At 40.8% G+C, this 9,898-nt stretch overlaps 1 protein-coding gene across 21 annotated transcripts in view; it reads right to left on the bottom strand.

Moving 5' to 3' along the window:
• ANK2 (ankyrin 2) overlaps window positions 1–9,898 on the bottom strand; it is a 654,255-nt gene that overhangs the window by 539,725 nt on the left and 104,632 nt on the right. For 20 of the 21 annotated variants that reach the window (XM_023518165.1, XM_023518155.1, XM_023518163.1 and 17 more), the window contains exon 1: window positions 4,569–4,851. The exons of the other annotated variant lie outside the window; for it this stretch is intronic. The gene's annotated coding sequence lies outside the window, so the exon portion shown is untranslated. Of the gene's footprint in view, window positions 1–4,568; window positions 4,852–9,898 lie in introns of those variants that run through there. 21 annotated transcript variants of the gene reach the window in all.

Below are 9,898 nucleotides of genomic sequence, written 5' to 3'. Positions count from 1 at the left end.
GTTTCACTTTGTTGCCCTCGGTAGAATGTCGTGGCATCGTAGCTTACAGTAACCTCAAACTATTGGGTTCAAACCATCCTCTTGCCTCAGCCTCCCAAGTAGCTGGGACTACAGGCGCCTGCCACAATGCCTGGCTATATTTTTTCCTTGTTCTTGTTGCAGTTTGCCTGGGACCGGGTTCGAACCCGCCACGCTTGGTACATGAGGCTGGCGCCCTACTCACTGAGCAACACACGCTGCCCCTTGTCTGTCTTTTTTTAATAGGCACCTCAGCCATGTACCCAGCTGGGTGAAGAACAGAAATCTCTCCTCCTCTACAATAGTTACTATGGCCATTATTACTACTATTAGTACTATTATTATTATTGTGATACTTCCTCAAAACTCAGTTTAACTTGATGCCAAGGGCACAACCCAACTGGGAAAGGATTGAGGGATAAGAAACCTAACAATATCAGCAAAACCCAATACTGGGTCTTAAATGATAAAACTTTCTTTCCAACTCAGGACAGTCTTTTCTAACCTAATATACACAGAACTGTTTTTCTACCAAATCACCTCAAAGGCTGCATTGTTGCTACCTTCCAAGGGTGGTTATTGTGTAATAGATATTCATGGCTTCTCTTCCATGCTCAAGACAAAGGGCAAAAATATGCTGAAGACCCACATCTCATCCAGCCTCCAAAGGACAATAAATAAACACAGTTTCACAAGGAAGCCCTCTGTCTAAACAGTTTAGACAGTTGAGTATAAATTAGATTTAAGAGATTGTTCGAAAAAATAATCAGCATTAATCAAAATAGGTTAAATATAGGACCCTAAATCCATGATTAGAAAAAATCCATCTATAACTTCCACGGACCCCAGACAGGAATCTCCGATTTCACATTGAATCTGGCTGTCACTAGCACAGTAAACAGTAGCATCTGGCTCTCACGTGGGATGGTGCATATAATGGACTGATCCATAACTTTAGTCCACTTTGGACATTTAGATGGATGGGCTAAGAGCCCAGTGTGTTATAATAACCCTGAAAAGCTTTTGGCTCTGGCTGTGGACACATTAGCATTAACTTATAATCTGTTGTTTTGTTTACAACAAGAGATATTTGCTTGTGCTTTCTGCCTAAATGGAATCGGTTAAAGGCACCATTCCCTTCAAGAGTGAAATTTGCAAAATGGGTACAAGCAGCTATTCACTGTACTGAGCCTCTGCTGAACCTCATCGCATTCTATTTCTGCATTTCCTCTTCATAACATTTATTTAAACTAAATGGTATCTTCATTTGATCTGTCTGTCTGTCCATATTAGAAACATTAACACCTAATATTCCCTTCCTAGTTTTCTTTCCCCACCTCCATAACCTGAAGTTAAAAACAAGTAACCATTTGGAGGGTTCCTTGAAGATGTCACCATTTAGAAATGTTACACATACGGCCATTTGTTTCTGAGCTAGAAAAAGCAGGCTCTTTAGAACAGTGTCACAATTATTCTTGTTGAAACCACTAAAAGCTACCAGAACTAATTTCTCCCAATATATCACTATAGTTTAATGTCTACAGTGAAAAGATGCCCTCACTGGACCAGTAGAAACTGATTACCGCTTTTCAAGAACATAATCAGAGGGCCTCTGTATTGGCCTTAAGGTTTCCCAAAAATGTAATTAAACAACACCCAATCTCATTTGGTGCTGATTGCTTTTACAAACACCATCAACATATATTAATTTCATGTGACATTTATTCACATCTATGTTGATTTCAGGCAAATATGTGACTCTCACCCAAAATTAGACTGAACAATTAACAGATGCACATTTTAATAACATCTGGAACTGCATAACGTTGGTTTACCTTTTAAATCTCATTATACTCATTAGCAGGCATTGCAATATTCTACATATTTGTTCTATTGTTCAATCAACAAGTATTTTTTCAAAATCTCTTGTGAGCTTAGCATTAATCTAAAGAGAAAAAATTAATCTGAAGCTTTATTTTAAATTAAACATCTTTCAAATTGTTTTGAATATATCACCTTGAGTAGGCCCGCATGAGGAATGTACATTATATGACTCAGAAAATCACCCAAATAGAGTGAAGTTTCTAAATGTTTTCGTGGTATGTGATCTACCATAACTGAACAATAATCCCCCTGATCAATTAGGGCGGGCCCCTTTCCCATTAACCCAAAACTGGATAACTCTGACAATCTGTTATTTGTGATCTCATCGCAGGATCCACCAAAAATAAACACGTGCTACGCTCCTAAGAAAATAGAAATTAATTTTCCTTGTGAAGACTTCCTAATCTATAGCAAGACATTCTTAGGGGAGGAAAGTGAAATTGTGTTGATTCTACTATGCCAGTAATCCCAAAGAATTTTAAATAAAGTGGAAAACAATCTGAAATTGAAAAATTGCCTAATTTTATAGGAAAATGTTTTTCCCTTAGGCTGCATGATTGTAGAAGGAGCCCTGGACTGGGAGTCAAAAGATCTGGGTTTTGGTCCGGAGTCATCACTCACCAGACGTGTAACTCTGTCCAGTTTTCACCTCTGTAAAATACAGCACTGAACTGTCTGTCCTAAAATCTGTTCTACCTCTAAGTCACTAACTGCAGGTGCCTCTCCTGAAAGGTAGAAATCTAGGATCTCGACAGCCTTTCTGCATTAAACACAGCCGGCTTAATGTGACGAGACGAGAAGGAGATACAAAGACATTAAATGGAGTTTATGTGAGATAGGAAAATGAATAACTCTTCCATTTCTTTTCATGTTGCTGAACACATATTAGTATTTGAAGAAAAGAAATTCTAAAATATCCTAAGAAGCTGATAGTGTCTGCAGAGAAATGAGGGATCCTTGGTTTCCTGGTCAAGGCACCAATGTGCCCAAGTAGGGGTATCATTTAATCAGGCTCCCCCTCTGAGAGAGTTTTTGGCATGTGGCCAAAAAAGGGGGTGTGGTCTAGGCAGAGAGAAAGGGCTGGGTCAGTAAGAGCACCTCTGAATTCCTCATACTGTGCTATGTGAAATGGCTAACAAAATCCCCAGCAGTGGGACAGAGCCTTTCTAGGATAAATTTAGCTTCACTCAACAACGTGGAAGAAAGACAAGACGGGCGAAGGGCGGGGTCTTCCATTTTTCTTTGGTTTCATCTTATGTGACATGCACCTGTGACCGACTAAAAGGATGAATTTAGAACTGTCCCTGCCCTGGTGTTTATGCAGTTCAGTGAAACAGAATGGCAAGTGAACAATTCTTGTTCATAACACCATGGGTGGGGCAAGCTCTTTTCTGTTGTTTGGTGTTCTGTGACTTAAACCATCTATTGCAAAAGGCTATAAAAAAGGATACACCTTCCTGCCATCATCTTTCCCACCCAAAAGTTTCTTCAATGCCTACATGTTTCTGGGATCAGTCTTTGGCCCCAATACCTACAGTCTGTACAGAGACTCACAGAGAAGACTAGGGGTTACCAGTTGGGGGTGGGGGGAGAATAAAGACTTTCCCATGCTTAAAGATACAGCCTAATTATTTGCCTGTTGTCTTTCAAGAGGGCACCATACACCTTGACTTGAACTCTGTCAAGTGTTCATAGGAAAGTGCCAGGGCAAATAAACAATCTGTCCTCATAAATTCCCCTTGATTGCTCCTTTCAACAACACATGCTGATTTTCAGTCTCTAAAACAAATTTAGTGTTGTACACCCAGAGGGAGCAGTAAGATGGTTTGGGATTTATTCCCTTTGCTTTCCAAAAAGGCCACACCTAAGATATCAGAAGAGGTGAGAATCATTCCTGATAGATGAGCATGGACATGTGATGCTTATTACCAGCAAAAAATAAAATAAAAACAAAAAGCAAAAACACAGTGCTTAGAAATCTATTAATATCTCTCACACTTCTCACCACTCTTCAGCAGGCTTTTGAAGCAAAAAAGATAATTCACTCACTGGGAAAGGGAGAAAGAACTCCATCATTCTTCCACTGCCAGCACCTGTTCTGCCAGCTGACACTAATAGAAATTTTGACCATAAAAAAGGGCAACATATTAACAGTACTGCTGTATACTAAAAACTAATTGAAGCTCTTCACTGCTGCTTCACTCTGCTTTCTTGCTTACGACCCACTCGCCCAAAGCAGAGAAGGGGTGGTAACCACTACCAAATGTTTCTCCGGCACAGATACAGCCACCTTTTAAACACAAGCAGTGATTCTGACCAAAAGAGCCACCACCCTCTCTCCCCTCTCCCTGCTTACCATACAGAGGACACCAAGTCCACTCTGGGTCTGCGAATCTGAAATCAGTTCCCTCTAACCAGATCTAAAAAATCTGCCCTACAATTACCAAAATAGAAAATGTAAATGAGAAAAACACATCCCATGGAGACCAAACCGACATCAGGGCTGGGGAACATTTGCACGCCAGTGCTGCTTTTGAACTCCAGGATGGCACGGAGAGCGACACCGCCCAGCCCAGATCCCGGGAAGCGGCTTTACAAAAAGCTTCCAGCACCCCCTAGCAACACCAGCACTTCCTCCCCGCTTCCTAAATGCTCTGAATAAAGACCTCCTTTAAGCACTTACTGGGAGCAGCAGCTTCTCTCTGCACTCCGCCTGTGAGTCACGCCGCAGGAGGGGCCCGGAGAGGGCAAGTCCGAGAGTCCCCAGCTTCCCAGCAGGCTGATGTCTAAGAGGCAGCAGCCCAGGAACCGACTTTCCCATTACAGCCTCGGACTGTAATCCATGTGCTTTCGGCGGGCCAGTCCCAGCTGCCCACAGAGCACCACATGATCTGCTCTGACATCAGATCAGCCAAACGTGACAGCCCATCCGCCAGCCCCTTCCACACTGGTGGGTTGCATCATTTGGGCGCCTTTGGCTTGCATTTAAGCAGGTGGTACAGAGTAGGAAACTGTTGTTCGTGTTCGTTCTCTCTCTCTCTCTCTCTCTCTCACACACACACACACACCCCAAACCTAATAATTTTCTGCCAGGTTCTTTCTGTTAAAAAAGAAGGAAAAAACAAGGAGGTCTATGGCTGGTTTGGGGAAGCTGAGGAATGAGCACTGTTAAGATGCCAGTGCCGTGGGAGTGATTTCATCTGTAAATCACCACCACCTCCGGTAGATCATCTTTTCTATGTAAGTTTACACAGAGAATTTTAAGTAATAAAATACTGGTAGGTAAGTAATAAAATAAGGTGTGGCTTATTTTTTAAGCTAGTCACCACTGAGTTCAGTTCATAGCACCGACATAATGACCAGACTCAGTGCAATACACAATAATTCCATTGTGAGGGGACTCATACGGTGGGACAGAAATGGACTTACAGACCTAGACAGACAGGCACATAAGCAGGGACAATGTCTGAATCATCTATTCACGCTTGCATTCATTCATTCTGCAGTCATTTATTGATCACCTACTGTGTACCTAGTATACAAGGGGATTATCAGCATGAGGGAGGGAATTGAATGTTTGTGACAGGCATCTAATTCTATTTCTGTGATAAGACAAGGAAGTAATAACCTTCTCAAGGGTTCATAATATAAATGTTCTGTGTCTAGTGCGCAATCTGAGGGCTGGTCACAAAACCGTGTTCTATCTTCACATCATTATGACAAAACGTAATGAATGTGACTTTAGTGTAAGAATAACCAAAATCATAAAAGCTGCATGAAGGTAAAAGCATGAAATCAATCACTGTTTAACAGCAGTGACCAGAAACAATTCTTCTCTAGCAGAGAGGAAAGTTCACTTTGTCTGCTTTCACTGAATTACTTCCTGTGCATTTGATTTATAAACTATATTTCAGATATTTGTGTGGAAACAGAATTATCACTAACCCATTTATAAACCCATTAAATATGCATTTTGGTACCACCTTAGGTGAACATAAATGGTGAGAATAAAGGTGTTCAATAAATAAAGGAATTGACTCTGTGATGTTGTGATATAATAAGAAATATATATTATATATATTTGATCATATATATATGATCTTCATCCCTGGTTTCTAGTACAGAGCTACCAAAACCCATGTAATTTCCTAAGTGATGAGGTGAGATGAGCATATTTGGTTATTTACAATAAGCCCCTTTTAACCATACCTGAGTTTATGATAACAAGGTGACTATTGGTTGAGGGCAGGGGCTTTCCCCAGATGGTTTCAGGATGGGAGCTAGTTGCCAGAGAAATCAGCCATGTGATTAGAGGGTTGGAACTTCAGATTTACCCACCTCCAGAGGGGCTGATGACTGAGTTAATCACCAATAGCCAATGATTTAATCAATTGTGCCTAGGTAATGGAATGTCCATAAAAACCCTCAACAATAGGGTTTGGAGAGCTTCCGAGGTGGTGAATGCATCCACGTGCCGGGAGTGTGGTGCATACCAACTCCCTGGGGACAAAAGCTGCTGCACTCGAGACCCTTCTGGACCTCACCTTCTGTGCCTCTTTATCTGGCTGTTCATTTGTGTCCTTTATTCTTTATCAAAAAACAATAATAGTAAGTAAAGTGGTTTCCCTGAGTTCTGTGACCTATTATAGCAAATTATCAAACCTAAGGAGGGGGTCATGGGAACCCCCAAATTGTAGCCAAGGTGGATAGAAGCACAGGCAACCTGGGGACCCACTGCTTGCAATGGGCCCATGAAGTCAGGAGCAGACTTGTGGGACTGAGCCCTTAATCTGTAGTGTCTGCTTTAACTCTGGGGACCGAGTATCAGAATTAAATAAAATTGTAGGACACTCATTTGGTATCTGCAGAGAATTGGAGAATTTCTTGGTATGAAAAACCTACGCATTGGGTGTCAAAGGTGTTCTGTGGGCAGAGACAGATCATAGGAAACTTGAACGGTTTTATTCCTTATGGCTTATTTCCAATAGGGATCAAAATGGAAATTAGGCACCTATGAAATCTCATTAAATTCCACAGTCACAAGCTTCCTGGCTATCTTCTCAAGGGAAAATATCACACCCACAAAGTACGAAACAAATAACTTTCTTAAATATTATACATCAGGCTCGGATCCCTTAGCATTGTGGTTACAGCACCAGACACATACAGCCAGGCTGGCAGGTTCGAAACCGGCCTGGGTCAGCTAAACAACAATGACAACTGCAACAACAAAAGAGCCAGGTATTGTGGCGGGCACCTGTAGTCCCAGCTACTTGGGAGGCTGAGGCAAGAGAATCACTTAAGCCCCAAGAGTTTGAGGTTGCTGTGAGCTGTGATGTCACAGCACTCTACCAAGGGCAACATAGTGAAACACTCTCTCAAAAAAAAAATAAATTAAATATCACACATCAAATGAAAATTTTATTATTACATTAATAATTATATAGATCAGAATTAGACTGAATTATTTCCATGATGCAGAGGTAATCTATAAACATACAAGAAAACAGCACTTTTGTCCTTTAAATGTAAGGAACAAAGACAAAATAGTAAAAGCTAAAGGTTTGCATATTTTGTGATTACTTAGGGGAGAAAAACTAATTATTAAACTAAGATAAGGAAAATGAAAATTACATATTTTTTCCAGTTAAGAATTGTCTTTTTGTTTTGAATGTCTTAGGATTTTGCTGACTTTTTTTTTGTTTCCAGTTTTTTGGCTGGGGCCAGGCTTGAACTCAGCACCCCCAGTATATGGGGCCAGCAACCTACTCCTTGAGCCACAGGTGCCACCCTTTGCTGACCTTTCTAACTAAAATTAACTTTGGCAATCTAAAAATAGCACTTTTTAAATATCTGTACCAATAACCCCACAGAGTGATCTTTCGCCACTAATTTCTTACTCTATGAGCTAAGTGAGAAATGTGACCTCACAGACAAAATGTTCCTTCCAAAATCTATAAAGCTAACAAATGCTTACCATTCAAAAGACAATTACTACCACTACCATTAAAACCCTAGTTCAGGCTACCATCATCATTTGTCTTCTGGACTATGGCAACCGCTTCCACTGGTCTTCCATATAGCAAGCAGAATGTTCTTCTTAATCAAATTCAATCTTTTACTTGAAACTTTTCATTTTTTTCCATCTCATTCAGTTCCTTATCATGGCCTCACACCCTGCAGTAATACTTAATTGTTCTCAAGTAGCTTTCTTCCTAAGTGATTAACACCTGTTTTTTGTAATTCATTTATTTCATTAGGATAGATTATCAGAAGTTGAATTATTGAATCAAAGGATGTGGTCTGATTCCAAAATAACAGTGTTTAGGCTAGCTACATAGCTATCTGTTCAAAGACTACAGTTCTCAGCCTCCCTTGCAACTAGCCTTGTGAGCAGAATTTCACCTCCCTTGCTTAAAAGAACACTGCTTGGAGAAAAAAAAAACACTGCTTGTTCTAGACTTCTCCCACCCTTCATGCAAGCCAGAATACAGACCTGCCTGAGCCCTACCTTCAGCCATACGGCTCGAACACTTAGGGAATGGCAGAGCAAAGGAATGGAAGAAAACTGGACCCCTAAATGACCACCGAGCTGCCCTTCCAACCTGGACCACTCACTCTGGACTGCTGTATCAAAGAAAAAAAAAGTGTTTTCCTTAAGACGCTTCATTTTGCTACCTCTTTCTGATAGTGTCTTAGGCTTTATCCTATCTAGTAGAAATGGCATGAACTTTGTGAGACTTCTAATTCACATTACCAAATTAGGTAGCGGAAAACCAATAATCAGGATGCATTCCCACCAGTACATTCCCACCGTGTACTAGATCACGGAGGTACTGCATTCTCGTCAGCACTGAGGCTTATTTCTTTTAAGGGAAATCTATCAATTTGATAGAGGAAAACAGTATACGTCCTCTTTTTCATTACTCAGAGTTGAAAATGATTCAATAAGTATTATTTGTTGGCATTCCACCTTCTGAGAACCGCCTGTCCATGCTGATTTTTATTTTTACTGGATCTTTGATATTTCTCTTGTCCACTTTGTTGAGCTTCACTGGTTTTCTTTCAATTCTGCTCTGGGAAACATGTTAAAATGTTTTATTGTCATCATTTGTAATATTTCCATTGTAATTTGTTCCGTGGAAAGCTTTCCTAATGCCCAGATTTTGAATCCTAAATATCGTTCCTCACTAAAGAAAACCATGGCTCTTTGGGGAAAAGGCTGATTTCAGATCTGAAACAGAGAATGCACAGAGTGAGTTTAAGACATCATATTACAACAGAAAGCAAGGAAATTCTTGCAGAGCACTGGGGTCATGTCAAATGACAGAAGTCAGCTTAGGGAGACTCCCTAAGGCCAAATTCATCAAAGCACATGTTCTAGTAACTAGGACTATGTAAAAAGTCATGCCAAACTTAGCTTAAAATAACATTATCAGCTGGGTGCAATGGCTCATGCCTATAATTCTAGATACTTGCAAGGCTGAAACCAGAGGATCACTTGAGCCCAGGAGTTTGATACTTGGGAGGCTGGAACTGGAGGATCACTTGAGCCCAGGGTTTGCAATATAGCAAGACCCCATCTCTGAAAATATACATTTTTTTTCACAAATCTTCAGTCTAAACAGGGGTCATTGGGTCAGTTGAGCACCTCAACATAATCTGAGCACCTCAAAAGCTGGAGATTAAACTTTTCTAGGCTGGGCACAATAGCTCACATCTGTAATCCTAGCACTCTCAGAGTCCAAGGCCAGAGAACTACTTGATCTCAGAAGTTCGAGACCAGCCTGAGCAACATTGAGAACCCATCTCTACTAAAAACAGAAAAATTAGCCAGGCATTATGGTGGGGATGTTTGGCCCCAGCTACTTGAGAGGTGGAGGCCAGAGTATCTCCTGAACCTAAGAGTTTGAAGCTTCTGTGAGCTGTAACACCAGAGCGCTCTATCCAAGGTGAGAGAGTGAGACTCTGTCTCAAAAAAAAAAAAAAAAAAAAA

Source organism: Otolemur garnettii, unplaced genomic scaffold, assembly GCF_000181295.1.
Source record: "Otolemur garnettii isolate 467f Iridium unplaced genomic scaffold, OtoGar3 scaffold00129, whole genome shotgun sequence".
Classification (NCBI taxonomy): Eukaryota; Metazoa; Chordata; class Mammalia; order Primates; family Galagidae; genus Otolemur; species Otolemur garnettii.
This window is presented reverse-complemented; position numbering and strand designations above follow the sequence as displayed.